Raw genomic sequence first — 18,577 nt, forward strand, 5'->3', positions numbered from 1 at the left:
CCCGGGGCACTCGGCAGCAAATCCCTGATGTTGAGCGGAAAAAGGAAAGTTCTGGGTTAGTGGGAGGAGGTTTCTGGAATGGAGTTGGGACAGGTGCTGATCCACGCAAGGAATCACGGGGTGGTTTGGCTTGGAAGAGCCACCAAGATCATTTACGCTCTGTTTGTTGTCCGATTCCACAGCAAAGAACATCCAGAACTGGCACCTCACCCTCACAGACAGCAGGAATGTCTTGCATGGCTCTTGTTTTGGAATGGGAAGGGCTGTTGGGAGCTCTGGCAGGACCAGGTAAGAACAGAAATGGGATCATTCCGGCTGCTGCTGGAGGTGGTTTTCTGCTTTCAGGCTGTTCTTCTGACTGATCCTTTCACAGCACTGTTCTAGGGCACATTTGAGGGTCATTCCAGGAATTTCAAACCAGATGAAAACTGGTGGGGAAAAAATGTGAACCCGATCCATTTCTGGTAATTCCAAGCTTCTCGCACAACACCGTTCCAGGGGAAAGCTGATGAAAGGGTGAAGATGCAGAGGAGCAAGTGCTGTAAACACCCCAGGCTCTCTGACAGAGCAGACCTTGCAGTACTCGCAGCAGATCTCTTGGAGAAAGTGTGGGATGGCAAGGTTTTCCAGGAAAGCAAAAGGAGGGCAGAGATGAGGGAATAGGCTTCCAGTTATTCCTTTAGCTGAAAGCCTGGGGGAATTGAGAGGGGCCACAAGAACTGTTTGTGTAGGAAAATGGGAGTTTGGGGGCTGAATCGGAGTTTCTCTCTGGGGCATTTTTGAGGGAAAAGCTGAGGTGCTGTTTAAGGGAGGGAATGCACATTTTTGGGGTGGAAAAGGTTTAATCAATATTGTAGAGGAAGTAAAATGTTGGGGGTAAAAGTGGATGCAATCTGGAGGGGACAGAATGAATATTTTGAAGGCAAAATGGGGAACTCAGTAGTGGACAGAGGGGGAACATTTTGGAGGCAACACTTGACAAACTCTCTGGGGTGGAGAACGAAGACATTGAGGGAAAAATGAGGTGGTGAGCAGTGGGCACGTAGGGAAGGTTGTGGGGGTAAATCTTGAGAAAAGCCCCGTGGTATTCAAGAAATTCTTGGAATCAGGACAGAGGAATTCAGCGGTGGAAAAGCAGGGGAATTTTGCGGGGGTAAAACTTTAAAAGATCTAAGAGTTGAGAGTGAGTGTTTTTAGGTGAAAAGGATGTCTTGTTGAAGTTGGGCATCTGGATTGTGGCATTTATGGATCAGAGGGTGTGTTTCCAGAAAGTAGAAGATAAAGAAGACTCCCAAAGCCTCGGTAGCTGTGTTAAGAAATCCCTGCCGGGGAAGAAAGGTACCTAAACCTCCTAAAAGTAGGGACTAATTAGCATGGGAAGGGAAAAACCCAGCCCAGTGGGAGAGAGCAGGCCGGGTAAGGGAAGAGAAGGATGCCCTTAAGAAGAAGCAGGGAAGGGGAATTTCTCGGTTTGCTAAAATGTATCAAAAAGTTTGGAATCTGGGTCTGTGTGGAGGCCGGGATTTTCTCGGCCGTATGCAGAGCCCAGCGCTAGGAATAAAGTAATTCCAGGCTTTACAATGCGAAAAATGCAGTACCAGAGAGTTCTGTTGTCCCGAGGACTTGGGGGATATTTGGCAAAAATTTCTGGGGGCCCAGGCTGGACCGAGCCTTTCACACTCCCCGGATTCACGGGATCGGGGATTCCAGCGTGCCCTGCACGGGTTTTTCAGGGAAGTCCCAAATCCGTGTGAGCACAAAGCAGAATCCCCTGGGAGCTGAAGGCAACGGGATATTTCTTGGGAATTTTGAAGGATTAGGTGAGTCCTCAGTGTTAGGTTGGAATGAACGCAAATTGTCCGGGAGTTGCTGGTTTAGGGATGGCCAGGTCTGGATTTGTGGGCACCGAGCGTTCCTTGTGTCAGCTTTAGGTCTGGGTTGGTGGGAATTGTCGGAGAAAAGAGAAGGGAATTGAAATGCAGAGCTCCATTCCTGGAGAAAGGATCAGGATGGGAGAGGAAAGGCTGTGGAGCTGCTGGGAGCTCCTGGAGACCAAAAGGATCTGAGGTCCGGAGGCAAAAGCTGTGGAAGAAAGCCTGAAAAGGGTGTGGGGTGGGGCGGGAGGGGGAGGAGGGCACCGCGGGGGGTAGGGGGAAAGAGGGAAAGGATCCCTGCTCCTGGAATCCAGCAGGGACCAGGAGAGGATCATTTTCCATCCACTGCTTGTTCGCTGCCTCTCACAGCTTGTACAGTAGTTGTAATCGCAGTGGTGCAGGGATGCACTGGAATTCCTGAGTTAATGTTAAGTCTTGCCAGATGATTTTTCTAGATGATGTTAAATTCCAGTGAATCTGTACCAAAAAACCGGAAGCCTTGAAGCACAGGAAGCTGTGCTGCAAGGCCTGATGGCGTTGGTGTGCTTCTGGCTGTACCTGTTCAGGTGTTTCCCTGCTGTGCTGTCTGTCAGAGCCATGGGGATGGGCAGATCCAAAGAGCTGGAGTTAAACCCCACGGAGGCATTTTGGAGCAGGCGGGTGGGACCAAGGCAGAGCTGCTCAAGAATTGCAGGTAGAAACTGAAGCCCTCACAGGGAGAGCTGTGTAATCATCACAATCCTCTGCTTTTCTTATGACAGAACCTGTTCTTGGTCATTCCTGCAGTTTGCAGGGAGTAAAAATGCCCTTGGGGATTCCCTACTGGGACCAGCAATCCATATTTTGAGGGGAGTCCTTGAAACAGACCTGTGAGAAATGAGGATGCTGCAGCCAGAACAATGGGAATGGCGAGTCTGTCGCTGTTATCCCCAGAGAACAGCGAATCACGACATAGGTCCAGGTTAAAAGATATGGCCAAAGCAGAGTTAAGACCTCATTTAATGAATTTCTCCTCTTTTATAGTGTAGTTCACAATTAAGAAATTACATGATTGGCTTATTCACTCACCACCTCTCAAGGTGATAGGCCGAGCAGTAAGAGACCCATTTCCAAATATTATTCTCACAAGACTGAAAACAATTCTAGTGTTCTGACAACAATAGCAGGTGTAGAAATAGTTTACATTCTTACAAACTGTTACCACCCATCCAGTTCTCATGAGAACGAAAGCTCTCACAGAGAAGTTGTGAGAAGCTGGATTTCTCTGTTTCTCTGCTAAAGGATGAGAAAGGATAAACTTCACAAACTACAGAGCTGAAAAATTTCTCTGCTCCTGCCTTTTAGCATCCACAGAGAGTCCATAGTGAATGTTGTCTGGTGAGTCTCTCAATATCTCTGATCTAATGCTGTGCTGTCAGCAAGTGACCTCATTCTGATTTGAATGGTCCCAGTGTGCTGAAAGTACACACTGAAGTACAAAATGCCTGTGGGAAGGTTCATGCTCCCAAGGGATTGGTCTAGGGATGTGCAGCTTCTGAACTGCACAAATAATTCAGATTGCCGCAGCTGCCTGCTGGGCCATGGTTCTGGGCCAGGAGTATCAGGAAGGTGGCATCTTTGCTGCCAGGTCAACAGTTATTTTCTTTGGAGCTATCAAGACAAAAACAAAATGGTGATCATGCCCCACTTGCAAACCACAGAGCATGATCAGTGCCGTAACTGTATTTTTTTTTCCTGCTCTCTGCAACTCTCTCAAGGATGCCCTGAAGTGCTCTGGCTCATGGCAATATAATCTGTGTGTAACAGCTTCCCTGTGCCTGTCTGTGCAGCTGGGTCAGTCACAGGCTGTCCCATAGAATCCCTGAGGCTGGAAAACCCATTGAGCCCATCAGGTCCAACTGCTGCCCCAGCACTGCCAGGGCCACTCCTTACCCCTGTCCCCAACTGCCACATCAAGAACCATCCACTGACAAAAATTGGGGTGAGGGCTGCAGGCACAGACAGCGCCATTGCTCACTGGCAGGGGGTCTGGGGGTTCCCAGAGGGTGTCCAAAACCCCTGGCCTTCCCAGGCAGGATGGCTGGTGTGGAGAACACAAGGTGCAGGTGGGAGCATCCCAAAGCCAGACTCGGGATCATTTCCCTGAAGTTCAAGGAACCCGTGCTCAGAGCACCTTTAACTCCACTTTGCTTGGGACCTTTTTGTAGGTGTAGGTTTTTATGCACTTGGAAACAGATCTTGGGATCTGCCAGTGAATTCAGTGAATTGTCTCAGCCAGAGGCCTTTTGGCTGACCTAAAAAGTAGATTTTGAACCCTTGAGCCACAGGGTTTGTAGTGTTTTTCAACAGCAGAGCAAGACTCAATGGGTTATCCTGTTCAGCTGACCCCACGAGGGCTGGGTCAGCTGTGACAGCCCTTGCTGTCATGCGTTTTCCTCCCTCAGCAAAAGAGAAACCACTTGGCTTTACTCTGCAGGGTTCACTGAGGCTGTGAACTGTAATCCAGAGCATCTTTAGGCTCCCAGTGCTTGGGACTGTGGTCTTTGGTGTGCGAAACACACCCCAATCTGTCTAACTCGGGTTTGGATGCACATTTCCAGTTACTCAGACTGGGAAGAGGCCAAGAGGGTGGTGGGAAGGGCTTTCTCCTGGGCCTGAACACCCTCAAGGCAGGGACGATTTTTAAATGTTTGTTGTCTTTTGTTTCCCAGCCCAGGGCTAAACTGGTGTTCCCTGAATTCGATACGCAGTTAGGGCATCCAAAGGATCGTGGCAAGCGCAGCACTGAAAATGTCAGGATGAAACAGTTCTCAAGAAACTCAACTTTCTAAAACATTTGGCAAGATAAAACCATACAGGAATGACCTTGAAAGAAAAGCCCCTGTCAAGAAAAGCAGCAGGAGAACAGCTGTGAACAGAAACACTAAGGAATTGCTGCTGGCTCTCGGTCCCGGTGTCCTGGTTTTTTCTGGCAGGTTTTCTACTGAATTGAAAGGCAGTGTTCTTGCCTCTGCGAGGCACCTGCATCCTACCTGCGGAAGGAGAAAGTGTGGAGCGGTAAGTGGGAGGAAGGACCATTTTTAGATCTACCCTTGGATTCCAGTTCCTCGTGGAGGGTCTGTGCTGCCTGAAGTACAAACAAAGTAAATCCTGGAGTACCTGTTCGTTTGCCTGCTGAGCTTGGAAGAGACACACTGGACATGAAATTCCAGGGAAGCTGCACTTGCAGTAGTGTCTGGAGCAAGAAGCAGTGGAAGCTGTTTGCTGTCTGCTTGTTCCCCACCTTCACCTCAGTTTTCTGGGGCCCCAGGTAATCATACATCACCTTTGCTTTTTCCAAAGTCTTTGCTGAAGTGTTTCTAAATGCGGCAGTGAGATTTTCCATAGCTGGAATTTATTTCTGTTTTGGGAAGTCTGTCTCATTGTACAGTCTGTGATGTAACAGTTCCCATGAGAGGATAATCACTGTCAAAGAAGGCAAATGAAGCCGAGAGCCTGGACTAGGATGCCACAGGCCCCTGCCAAGCACAGGTTACAAAATAGCAACCACCCAGGTTACAAAAATACTAAACTAAAAGCCCATGTTACAAAATACAAAAAAAACCAGCCCACAAAAATACCAAAAAACCAGCCTACAAAAATACAAAAAAAAAAAAAATCAGATTCCGAAATACCAGAATAACCTAGTTCCAAAATAATAGAAAACCAAGGTAAAAAATATCAGAAAACTAGGTTTCAAAATCCCAGAAAACCAAGTTTTGAAATACCAAAGTTATCCAGTTCCAAAATACCAAGTCCAGAAATACCAAAGTAATTCGGTTCCAAAACAGTAGAATACCAAGTCCCAAATTGCCAAAGTAATCCAGTTCTGCAATACCAGAAAACAAAGTTTCAGAATAGCAAAGTAACCTACTTTCAAAATACCAGAATACCAAGTTCCAAAATACGAAAATATTTCCCTTTCAAAATACCAGAATATTAAGTTCCAAAATACCAAAATAATTCCCTTTCAAAATACCAGAATATTAAGTTCCAAAATATCAACATGTCCCCATTTCAAAATATCAAATTCCAAAATACCAATTTTCAGATGCCCTATATGGGCAGGATTTCCAAACGCAAAGAATGCATTATTGTCAAAATGGGATCTGTGCTATCAAAATGGTTATTTTCTGTTCTGAAAAGCTTTCGCCCAATGACCATCAATACTTGTATTTATTTTGCTCATTTAGCCAGATGTAATAAGAATTTTACTTTAAAAGCCAACACTTGTAGCAGTTTTCTGCTTAGTTCTTGTCTGTGAGAACCAGCATTTGGGCAGGAGAGCTGTGGTCAGGAGCAAAGGATGGAGTAATCTGCTCCCTGGATGGACAGGGAAAGACTGAGTAGCAGGCAAAGGGAGTATTTATAAACTATATCAATATTTCACGGAAATTCGGGGTAGACCAGCGATGGGGAGCTCGGATTCTGTCGGGGCCTGTCAGGATGAGCCATAAAAAACCCGGCCAAACCCTCGTCCCCTCAAGGGATGTGTCAAACACTTCACAGAAACACAATTCAGTAATGATTGCAGAGGAAAAATTACCTGTAATCGCTTATGATCTGAGGGAAATTTCCTCAGTAATTACAAAGCTAGGACATAGGGAGTTTTGGAGGCAGAATCCCAATTTTGGCCACAGGCACCTGGCTGAGAAGGCCGGTTCTTTTCCACAGAAAGGAAAGCCCGGCACCCCAGTGTTTCAGGGACAGACAATGGCCCATGAATGGGAGGGAACAACCGGCAGGATCTTTCTCCACCTCACCCCCCCCCGCTCCAAGGCACAGCAGGTCCAGGCATGACCAGCTGCCTTCAGAGGGTTGCCTGGGCACACCTGCACAGGGAGCTACTAGTTCAGAGGGACTGATGAAGGTATCCCACGTGTCCCTCCAGGAACAACAGTTGGAGCATCCTAGCAGGAGCTAGGGAGCAGCCAGATGCACCTGGGCACCCGAGCATGCCGGGCGCCACAGGGAAACTTTCAACTTTCCCCTTTTATCTTGTCAGTCCCTCCCCAGAGGCCCCAGAAAAGAGAGGTATTATTAGGAGAAAAGGGGCTTAAATTGAGGGAAAACACTTCCTTTTCTATAATTGTCTCTATCAAAATTGAGGGGGAATCCCATTCCCCTGCAATTTTAATAGTATCATTTGAAGGAAACCCCACCCCTTCTATGCTGTTAGGGGTATCAATTGACAGCAAATCCCCATTTCCCATTATTTTCTAGTTTAAATGGAAAGGGAAAACCTTGACTGTGCTATTTTATGGGTTTGAGTTAAGGGTAACTCCTGCATTTTCATCATCCAAATGTGTAAATGGAGGGGGAAGCCCAGTTGTCCCCCCTTTTTAAGGGTTTGAGCTGAGGGAAAAATTACTCTTTCTGTATCATTTGCGAGATTTAAAGTGAGGAAACCCCCTCTTTTCCAAATATTTTGGGGGATTAAATTAAAGGGGAGAAGCCATTTATTTGCCATCATATTAGCTTAAGTGGAAGTAAACACCCCATCTCCTCATTTTAGGGGTTCAGTTAAAGGAAGTGCTCCCTTTTTCAGCATTTTAAGGGTTTAAATCTGCATTTCAGGGCACTTCTACCCATGCCCCGGTACCAAATATCTCCTATGGGAGTAAGACCAGCACATATGTAACCCTAACAGCACCCAGGAGTCTATTAGTTTTGTTATTTTTATTTATAATGTATCTAGCCCTAATTAGAGGTCCCAATGAGAGCTTCACCATTCATATAATTACTACTCTTTTCCACCCTACTTAGTCACATGTGAAGTACTACTTACTAATCACTAAGGAACAACTGTGCAAATTAACAGCTAGTTATCCCACTTAGCTATCTACACTGCCAAAATACAAAGTTTTATTTGTTACCTGGTCTCTGCCCTTTTACTTGATGTAGCTGTAGTAAAAAAGAAGGTATTACCAAGTCCCTGAAGAGCTTTTTTTCTCTCTCCAGCCCTTTACTCACTTTGAATTTAAATCAGAGGAGCCAAGCAGCTATAGCTCCTTTGACAGCTTTTATACCTTGTGGTAATTACCTCCTCCCTTTTCTGGGGCATGATGGGAATGAGAGGCGGACCCAGCCAGGGGTATATTAACCCCAGCCTTTGCCAAAGGGCTTCATTTCCTCCCTGGGATTGACTGGGATGGGAGATGTCCTCTCATTTCAATGAAGGGGGCCTTTCAGCTTATATCAGTTTTTTTTCCCCTCAGTAGATGCTTTTGGTCTCTAAAGCAACAGAGGTTTTGAAGACATTGGGAAGAAGATGGTGTTGAACACAGGGAGTATTTAGGCTTGTAATTTTGGCCTGAGTGTTCAGGGGTGGTAAGGTGCTTTTCTAAATTCAGGGTTTTTTCTTGTTTTTTTTTTTTCTTTAGGAGCTTTGTAACTTCCAGGTTGTATTGAGTATGAAGCTTCAAATTTTTTTAGTGCATTCATTGCATCATAAAAGGGACCTTGCTCATATCAAAGATGATACCCAAAATTGTGGCTTCCAATAGGTAAGTTATGGATTGCAGCTGGGAGAGTGTGAGCAGGGTAGCTGGTTTAGGAAGTGCCAGAAGGGGTTTTGAAGGCTATAGGGTGGGAAAAGGTGTCTATTTAGGGCTACCTAAGGCTTTTTCCCAAGCACAGCAGATGCATTTATGCATCTTAAAGCACACAAATGCATCCACCATACTCACAGAAATACCCTATAACTTTGCCCCTCGCTGTCTTACGTGTCTATTGAAATAATGGCCCCAGCTTTTGATTCTGGGTGAAGCCAGAGACCCGAGGACCTGGATGTGCTTAGGAGGTGGTGAGTAGCCAAATTGTGGGCATTTGGCCTATATGCCACTAGATTTGTGCATTGATGTTGTGTTTTTTTTTTCTATTGTAGGTGACTTTGAGGCTAACCTGGCTATTATGGGGCCTTCTGAGACAACTGAGGAGGACTCATTTCACATCCAATGTGGATTCATATTGCCGGTCATCCGAAAGATAAGTCAGGGGCTATGACCTGGAGATGGGATGGCAGCAGCGTAGTGAGTTGGAAATTCCTGGGAAAAACTTAATAATTAGTGTAGGGGTAAGGGATGCTCTCTAAGGGGCCTCTTAGGACAGCTAAAGGGAGAGGCTCCACATTTGATTGCAACTGTAGGGTATGCAGTGCAGAGCAGTTCCAGTCTGTGTTGTGTTGTCTGGTGTGTTGTGTTGTCTAGCATGTCTTCAGGATCCCTTGGATCAGATATGTCTGCCTTTTATCCTCAAGGACCTTATGGCAAGTGTCAGCCATCATCTCTAGGTTCTCAAACATTTGTATTTCTCGGCATGTCACCGATATCATTTGTTCTCTTACCGATGGGCTCAGCCATGTCTCGGAATCGCATCTCAGAAGTGTTGAGTCAGATGTCTTTTGAGGCCTCATTCCTGGCTGTATTGCCATACATCCTTTCCAGCTGTGAGTTGTAATGTCCTGGGGCTTATAACATTGTAAGGATACAGGGAGCATTCTGAACATAGCATTGTTTTGCAGCTGTCTTGATCATCGTGACTGACAGTTCTTATAATAGGTCACTGTATTACAGTCTTTTCTTCCGCTCCTTAGAGCCGCTTCCGTCTACTGTCGCTACGCCATCGGTCATCTCTTTTGGCGTCATCTCGGTCCTCACCGTCATTCTTCTCTCAGAGAGCTTTTTTTATCATCCTTGCGTCCCACTGTTTGTAGCATAATGTGTTGTTTGAGTTTGTGTTTAGCCTGGAACTGCTCTGCCCTGTGGAATAGACTGGGGGGTAGGTGGAATAGAAAGAAGGCTTTACGGGTAACCTTTACCTTTGCATAACCACCTGAGCCACACCTCAGATGGAGCAACCACGGCCGGTCGGTGCGGGGTTCGGCGGGAGTGGTATGGTGGCATCTTGCAGTTTTCTAGTCCCAAGTTATCATGCAGCCCTTTAACTTTTGTCATCACTTCCTTTCAGATGCAGATGCGTTAAATCGGTGGCAGAGTGCCCCATACCGGGTGAGAGGGCTTGCACAGGAAGGTCAGTCGCCATTTGTCTTTGCAGGGCAAGTGTAAATGGTGACTGTGTTCTAGCATTGTTCTTTGTCTTTATTTTTAGGAGGGAAAGCTAGATCTCAGCAGTCAAGGTCAAGTGAGCAAGGTAAGCAGTGACTGGTGGAAAGAAAAAGTTGTTATTCCTTGGATGCCAAGTTCTGGTACAGCTCTAAGCATCCACTGTCATTTGTGTGTTTTAGAGGGTCCACTTGTATTGTGCTGAGCCCCCTCACCGACTGGCCGATGTACCTGGCTCACTGCCCTCATGAGCCCTCCCAAAGCATTATGGGACTCTGCAATGAAGCCCTTACCTTTTCCATGCGAAGATACCGTCCGGGCAGACTTTGGCAACGGCCGAGAAGTTGGGGCGAGTTGGGGAGGGAGGGGGGAGGAGCGAGGGTCTGCTCAAGTCTCAGCAATGCTGCATCACCTTGTCTCCTCTTAACCCTACGATGACGGTGCCATCCTTGGAGCGCAGCCAAAGTGTGTGGCCCCAGGACCCCGGGCTTCTTAGGAGATGGTGAGTAGTGGAATTGTTGGGTTTTGGCTAACATGCCACTAAGTTGAAGCCTTGATATTTGGTTTTCTTTATTGTAGCTGACTAAGAGACAACAGGCTGGCAATGGTAGGAGCTTCCTGGATGGCAAGGTGGCCCTCTTTTGCACCCAAAGAGGATTCACATCCCTGGATGTCTGAGAGATAAGTCAATGGGATGAAAGCGGGGTGTTGGGTAGGGGGTTGCTGGGAGCGATTTTTAAGTCAGCTTTGGAGACGGGGCTACCCACAAAGGGGCCCCTTAGGCCACATAAAGGGAAAGTCTCACTTTTGATCACAGTGCTGAGGTGTGCAGGGCAGAGCAGTCCCAGTGCATGTTGTGTCACTTCTCTATTGTGTGTTCTGTGTCTTTTGGGCATCTTGTCTCATGTCTTTTGCTTTAGCCCTTTGATGTGCTTGTGGTCATTCTTCTTGCCGAGAGTTTTCTCTTCTCGTTGTGTCCCCTCCTTTGTCATCTGCTGCATGCAAATCCTGCATGGGATTTGGCCCGGAGCTGCTCTGCCCTACTGCACAGTCTGGCCTATAGGTGTAATAGGGCAAGGCTTGGAGATGTGGAATTTGTTTTGTAGGGTGTAGTTTGGCCTCTAGATGATATTCCTAGATTGACACAGGATGCCTGGAGCTGTGAAGTTCTCACGCAGCACTTTGACTTTTGTCATCACTTTCTTTCAGATGCAGTTGGGTTAAATCTGGGGCAGAGTGCCCCACACCGGGTGAGGGGGTTCCTGCAGGAAGGTCAGTCACCATTTGTGTTTGCAAGGCAAGTGTGAATGGTGACTGTGTTCCAGCATTGTTCTTTGTCTTTATTTTTAGGAGGGAAAGCTAGATCTCAGCAGTCAAGATCAAGTGGGTGAGGTAAGCAGTGACTGGTAGACAGAATGACTTGTTATTGCTTGGGTATCAATTTCTGGTGCATCCATTGTTATTTGTGTGCTTTAGGGGGTCTACTTGTATTATGCTCAACCTCCTCACCAACCGGCCGACAGACCCAGTTTGCTGCCCTCGTGAATCCTCCGGAAGCATTACAGGACTCTGCAATGAAGTCTTTACATTTTCCATTCGAAGCTACCATCCTGTTGCCTTTGGCAACGGCAGAGGAGTTGCAGCAAGTTGGGGATGGAGGGAGGAGGATTGAGAGTCCGCTCAAGTTTCAGCCATGCCACATTACCTTGTCTCCTCTTAACCCCAGTATACCCCGCAACGATGGCGTCAACCTCGGAGTGTGGCTGAAGTGTGCGGCCCGAGAACCCCGGCCTACGTAGGAGACGGTGAGTGGCAGAATTGTTGGGTTCTGGCCGAGGTGCCACTAACTTTGTGCACTGTTGTTTGGTTTGGTTTTGTTTATTGTAGCTGACTGAGAGAACAGCCCGGTGATGGCAGGAGCTTCCTGGACGGTGAGGCCGCCTTCTTTTATGCCTGAGGTAGATTTGCATCCCTGGATGTCCAAGAGATGAGTTGAGGGGGTGAAAGCAGAGTGTCAGGTCAGGGCTTGCCGGGAGGGAACATTGAGCCAGCTTCAGAGATGGGGATGTCTAAGAAGGGGCCCCTTAGGCCCCATAAAGGGTAAGTATCACTTTTGATTAAAACACTTATGTGTGCAGAGCAGTCCTGGTGCATGTTATGTCACTCGTCTGTTGTGCGTTCTGTCTCGTTTGGGCATCTTGTGTCTCATGTATTTAGTCTTAGCCCTTCAATGTGTTTGCAGTCATTCTTCTTGCCAAGAGTTTTCTCTCCTTGTTGTGTCCCCTTGTTTGTCATCTCCTGTGTCACGGGTGCCTGCATGGGTTTGGCCCAGAACTGCTATGCCCTGCTGCATAGCCTGGCCTATAGGTGTAATAGGACAGGGCCCTGGGACTTGAGATTTGTTATGTAGGGTGTAGTTTGACCTCAAGATGTTATTCCTAGATTGACACAGGATGGCTGGAGCTGTGAAGTTATCATGCAGCCCTTTGACTTTTGTCATCACTTTCTTTCAGATGCAGATGGGTTAAATCCATGGCAGAGCGCCCCCCACCGGTTGAGGGGGTTCCCGCAGGAAGGTCAGTCACTGTTTGTGTTTGCAGGGCAAGTGTAAATGGTGGCAATGTTCCAGCATTGTTCTTTGTCTTTGTTTTTAGGAGGTAAAGCCAGATAGCAGCAGTCAAAGTGAAGTGAGCGAGGTAAGCAGTGACCGGTGGAAAGAAAAAGTTGTTATTCCTTGGGTGCCAAGTTCTGGTACACCTCTAAGCATCCACAATCATTTCTGTGTTTTAGGGGGTCCACTTGTATTATGCGGAAGCACCTCCATGACTGGCCAACAGACCCGGTCTGCCACCCTTGTGAGCCCTCCAGAAGTGTTACGGGACTCTGCGACGGAGCCTTTACCTTTTCCATTCAAAGCTGCTGTCCGGGCACCCTTTAGCAACGGCTGGGTAGTTGTGGTGAGTCAGGGAGGGAGGAAGAGTGAGGGTCTGCTCAAATTTCAGCAATGCTGCATCACCTTGTCTCCTCTTAACCCAGGAATATGTGGCGACGATGGCGTCGGCCTTGGAGCACGGCCAAAGCGTGCGGCCTGAGAACCCTGGCCTTCTTAGGGGATGGTGAGCGGCGGAATTGTTGGGTTCTGGCCGAGGTGTCACTAAGTTCGTGCACTGATGTTTGGTTTGGTTTTCTTTATTGTAGCTGACTGAGAGAACAGCCTGGCGATGGCAGGAGCTTCCTGGATGGCGAGGTGGCCTTTTTGTGTGCCCGAGGAGGATTTGCATCCCTGCACATCTGAGAGATAAGTTGAGGGGATGAAAGCGGAGTGTCGGATTGGGGCTCACTGGGAGGGAATATTGAGTCTGCTTCAGAGATGGGGATGTCTAAGAAGGGGCCCCTTAGGCCTCATGAAAGGAAAGTCTCACTTTTGATCACAAGGTCGAGGTGCGCCAGGCAGAGCAGACCCAGTGCATGTCATGTCACTTGTCTGTTGTGCACCCTGTCTCTTTTGGGCATCTCATGTCTTCTGTCTTAGTTCTTCAATGTGCTTGCAGTCATTCTTCTCACTGAGAGTTTTCTCTCCTCATCCCTTCACCTCGTTTGTGATCTGCTGTGTCACAGGTGCCTGCATGGGTTTGGTCTGGAGCTGCTCTGCCCGGCTGCACAGTCTGGCATATAGTTGTAATAGGACAGGGCCCTGGGACTTGAGATTTGTGATGTAGGGTGTAGTTTGGCCTCTAGATGTTATTCCTAGATTGACACAGGATGGCTGGAGGTGCGAAGTTCTCATGCAGCACTTTAACTTTTGTCATCACTTTTTCAGATGCAGACGGGTTAAATCTGTGGCAGAGCGTCCCCCACCGGTTGAAGGGGATTCCCGCAAGAAGGTGAGTCACTGTTTGTGTTTGCAGGGCAAGTGTAAATGGTGGCAATGTTCCAGCATTGTTCTTTGTCTTTATTTTTAGGAGGTAAAGCTGGGTAGCAGCAGTCAAGGTAAAGTGAGCGTGGTAAGTGGTGACCGGTGGAAAGAAAAAGTTATTCCTTGGGTGTCAAGTTCTGGTACAGCTCCAAGCATCCATTGTCATTTGTGTGTTTAAGGTGGTCTGCTTGTGTTCTCCGAACCTCCATGACTGGCAGACCCGGCTCGCCACCCTTGTGAGCCCTCTGAAAGTATTATGGGACTCTTTGACCAAGCCTTCACCTTTTCCATTTGAAGGGTCTTTCTGAGCAGCCTTTAGCAATGGCTGGGGAGCTGCAGCATGTTGGGGAGGGAGGAGGAACAAGGGTCTGCTCGAGTCTCAGCAATGCCATATCACCTTGTCTCCTCCTAATCCAGGTAAACCCTGCAATGCCAGTGTCAGCCTTGGACCATGGCCAAAGCGTGTGGCCCAAGGACCCTGGCCCTATTAGGAGACTGTGAGTAGCAGAATTGTCGGGTTTTGGCTGAGGCACCACTAAGCTAATGTACTGATGTTGGGTTTGGTTTTTTTTTGTAGCTGACTGAGAGAGAACAGCCCAGTGACGGCAGGAGCTTCCTGGATGGCAAGGCGGCCTTCTTTTGCGTCCAAGGCAGATTCATATCCCCAGGCGTCTGAGAGATAAGTCGAGGCTTGTGACTCACAGAGGGGGTGACATCAGGTTGTTGAGTTGGGACTCACCAGGAGGTATTTTTGAGTCAGATTTGGAGGTGGGGATACCCAAGAAGGGGCCCCTTAGGACCTATAAAGCAAAAGTTTTGCTTTTGATCACAGAGCTGAGATGTGCTGGGCAGAGCAGGCCTGGTACATGTCACCTGTCTATTGTGCGTTCTCTGTCTTTTGTGCATCTCGTGTATCAGGTCTTTTGCCTTAGCCCTTTGAGATGCTTATTGCAAATGCTGGGCATTATTCTTAGCATCTCTGTTCTTGGTGTTCCTCAATGTGGTGCCGATACCATTGATCCTTTGACTCGTGATCTTGGAGCTGCATCAGAATCACATCTCTTTAGCAATGTTGAGTCAGGTGTCTTTTCAGGTCTTGTTCTGAGCTGCATTGACGGCTGTGCACCACAACAATCCACTAAAGGGGATGAGGACTTGTGAAAATGAGAAGATAGCTAGAGGATTCCACCCGTACAACTCAGGCATCCATTTTTGCGGTTCTTGGATAAAGCCTTTGTGTTAGCATCCTCTTCTGCCAGGGTTCTTGGAGCCCTGTCGGCTCACTGTCGGTCTCACCTAAGTTGTCTCATTCCTCATTCTCTTGGTCCTTGTGATCATCTAGCCCAGAGTTTTCCCTCCTTGTTGTGTCCCCTTGTTTGTCATCTCCTGTGTCACGGGTGCCTGAGTGGGTTTGGCCCAGAGCTGCTCTGCCCTGCAGCATACTGTGGAGTATGGGTGTAATAGGACAAGGCCTGGGGATGTGGAATTTGTGATGTAGGGTGTAGTTTGGCCTCAAGATGGTATTCTGAGATTGACAACAGATGGCTGGAGCTGTTAAGTTCTCATGCAGCACTTCGAATTTTGTCCTCAGTTTCTTTCCGATGCCGAGGGATTAAGTCTGTGGCTGAGGGCCCCCGTATCAGTTAAGGGGGTTCCTGCAGGAAGGTCAGTCACTGTTTGTCTTTGCAGAGCAAGTGTAAATGGTGGCTGTGTTACAGCATTGTTCTTTGTCTTTGTTCTTAGGAGGTAAAGCCAGATCTCAGCAGTCAAAGTCAAGTTAGTAAGGTAAGTGGTGACCGGTGTACTGAACCGGTTGTTACTGTTTCGATGCCAAGTTCTGGCACTCTAAACTTTAAGCATCCATTGTCATTTGTGTGCTTTAGGCAGTCCCCTTGTATTATGCTGAAACTCCTTGCCAGCTGGCTGATGGACCTGGCTCGCTGCTGTCGTTAGACCTTCGGAAGTATTATGGGACTCTGTGACAAAGCCTTTACCTTTTCCATTTGAACGTGCCGTCCAGGTTGCCTTCGGCAACGGCCGAGTAGTTGCAGTGAGTTGCGGAGGGAGGGAAGAGTGAGGGCCCCCTCAAGTTTTGGCAGTGCCGCATCACCTCGTCTCCTCTTAACCCAGGTATACCCTGTGACGATGACGATGGCGTTGGCCTCAGAGCGTGGCCAAAGCATGCGGACTGAGGATCCCAGCCTTTTTAGGAGACGGTGAGTGGCAGAATTGACAGGTTTTGGCTGAGGTGCCGCTAAGTTCATGCACTGATGTTTGTCTGGTTTTCTTTATTGTAGCTGACTAAGAGATAACCAGCCTGGTGAAGGCATGAGCTTCCTGCATGGTGATGCAGCCTTCTTTTGCACCCGAGGCAGATTGACATCCCCAGATATCCAAGAGATAAGTCGAGACCTGTGACCCACAGGGGGGTGAAAGCGGGGTGTTGAGTTGGGACTCACCAGGAGGTATTTTTGAGTCAGATTTGGAGGTGGGGATACCCAAGAAGGGACCCCTTAGGCCCCATAAAGCTTAAGTCTTGCTTTTGATCACAGTGCCGAGGTGCGCAGGGCAGAGCAGTCCTGGTACATGTCACCTGTCTATTGTGCGTTCTCTGTCTTTTGTGCATCTCATGTCACAGGTCTTTTGCCTTAGCCCTTTGAGATGCTTATCGCAAACGCTGGGCATTATTCTTAGCATCTCTGTTCTTGGTGTTCCTCAGTGTGGTGCCGATACCATTGATCCTTTGACTTGTGAGCTTGGAGGTGCATCAGGATCATGTCTCTCTTCAGCGACGTTGAGTCGGGTGTCTTTTCAGGTCTTGTTCTGAGCTGCATTGTCAGCTGTGCACTGCAATGATCCATTATAGAGGATGAAGGCTTGTAAGAATGTGAAGATAGCTAGAGGATTCCACCCGTCCAATTCTTGGGCATCCATCTTTGCGGTTCTTGGAATAAGCCCTTCTCTTACCATCCTCTGCTGCCAGGGTTCGTGCAGCCTCGTTGGCTCACCGTCGGTCTTGCCGTGGTCATCTCATTCCTCATTTGCTCGGTCCTTGTGATCATCTAGCCCAGAGTTTACCCTCCTTGTTGTGTCCCCTTGTTTGTCATCTGCTGTGTCACGGGTGCCTGAGTGGGTTTGGCCCAGAGCTGCTCTGCCTTGTTGCATATACTCTGGCATATAGGTGTAATAAAACAAGGCCCAAGGCCTTTAAATCTGTAATTTAGGGTGCAGTTTGTCCTCTAGATGATATTCTGAGATTGACACAAGATGGCTGGAGCTGTGAAGTTCTCATGCAGCACTTCGACTTTTGTCATCACTTTCTTGCAGATGCAGACGGATTAAATCCATGGCAGAGCGCCCCATACTGGGTGAGGGGGTTCGCGCAGGAAGGTCGGTCACTGTTTGTCTTTGCAGAGCACGTGTAAGTGGTGGCTGTGTTACAGCATTGTTCTTTGTCTTTGTTCTTAGGAGGTAAAGCCAGATCTCAGCAGTCAAGGTCAAGTGTACGAGGTAAGAAGTCACTGGTGGAAAGAACCACTTGTTATTCCTTGGGTGCCAAGTTCTGGTACAGCTCTAAGCATCCATTGACATTTGTGTGTTTCAGGCGCTCCTCTTGTATTACACTGAACCCCTCACCGACTGGCCGACAGACGCGTCTTGCCGCCCTCTGCAAGTATCATGGGACTCTGTGACGAAGCCTTTACCTTTTCCATATGAAGGTACCCATCCAGGTAGCTTTTGGCAACGGCCGAGGAGTTGCGGCAAGTCGGGGAGGGAGGGAGGAGGAGCAAAGTTCCACTCAAGTTTCAGCAATGCCGCATAACCGTGTCTCCACTCAACCTAGGTATACCCTGCGATGATGGCGCCAGCCTCGAAGTGTGGCCTGAGGATCCGGGCCCTCTTAGGAGTCGGTGAGTAGTGGAATTGTTGCGTTTTGGCTGATGTGCCACTAAGCCTGTGTACCGATGTTTGGTTTTCTTTATTGTAGGTGACTGAGAGACAACAGCCTGGCAATGGCAGCAGCTTCTGGGACAGCGAGAGGTGGCCTTCTTTTGTGTCCCAGGAAGATTCACATCCCTAGATGTCCGAGAGATAAGTTGAGGGCTGCGACCCATGGAGGGAATGAAAGCGGGGTGTCCGGTCGGGGTTGCTGGGGGGGAGTTTTGAGTCAGCTTTGGAGATGGGAATACCCAAGAAGGGGCCCCTTAGCCCGCATAATGGAAAAGTCTCACACTTGATCGCAATGCTGAGGTGCGCAGGGCAGAGCAATCAGAGTGCATGATGTGTCACTTGTTTATTGTGCATGCAGTGTCTTTTGGGCATCTTGTGTCACAGGTCTTTTGCCTTAGACCTTTAATGTGCTTGCAGTCATGCTTTCTGTGGAATGTTCCCTCTCCTTGTTGCATCCCCTTGTTTGTGTCTTCTCCTGTGTCGCGGGTGCCTGCATGGGTTTGGCCCAGAGCTGCTCTGCCCTGCAGCATACCCTGGCATATCAATGTAATAGAACAAGGCCCAAGGCCTTTAAATTTGTAATGTAGGGTGCAGTTTGTCCTCTAGATGATATTTCTAGGTTGTCAGAAGATGGCTGGAGCTGTGAAGCTCTCATGCAGCACTTTGACTTTTGTCATCACTTTTTTGCAGATGCAGACGGATTAAATCCATGGCAGAGCGCCCCATACCAGGTG

The 18,577-nt window shown here is 48.1% G+C and overlaps 3 long non-coding RNA genes across 3 annotated transcripts; all 3 read left to right on the forward strand.

Annotated features, from left to right (window-relative positions):
• The first annotated feature begins 8,302 nt into the window (after positions 1-8,302).
• On the forward strand, positions 8,303-8,905 carry LOC138116519 (uncharacterized). Its single transcript, XR_011154184.1, has 3 exons — positions 8,303-8,419; positions 8,664-8,718; positions 8,800-8,905. It is a non-coding gene; the product is annotated as an uncharacterized lncRNA (long non-coding RNA).
• Positions 8,906-11,187: 2,282 nt separating this feature from the next.
• LOC138116538 (uncharacterized) lies at positions 11,188-11,600 on the forward strand. The gene is made up of 3 exons (XR_011154191.1): positions 11,188-11,248; positions 11,327-11,368; positions 11,453-11,600. It is a non-coding gene; the product is annotated as an uncharacterized lncRNA (long non-coding RNA).
• Positions 11,601-12,491: 891 nt separating this feature from the next.
• LOC138116537 (uncharacterized) lies at positions 12,492-14,102 on the forward strand. Its single transcript, XR_011154189.1, has 6 exons — positions 12,492-12,552; positions 12,631-12,672; positions 12,767-12,933; positions 13,013-13,092; positions 13,175-13,860; positions 13,939-14,102. It is a non-coding gene; the product is annotated as an uncharacterized lncRNA (long non-coding RNA).
• The last annotated feature ends 4,475 nt before the right edge of the window (positions 14,103-18,577 follow it).

This window comes from Aphelocoma coerulescens, chromosome 10 (genome assembly GCF_041296385.1).
Source record: "Aphelocoma coerulescens isolate FSJ_1873_10779 chromosome 10, UR_Acoe_1.0, whole genome shotgun sequence".
NCBI classification, from domain to species: Eukaryota; Metazoa; Chordata; class Aves; order Passeriformes; family Corvidae; genus Aphelocoma; species Aphelocoma coerulescens.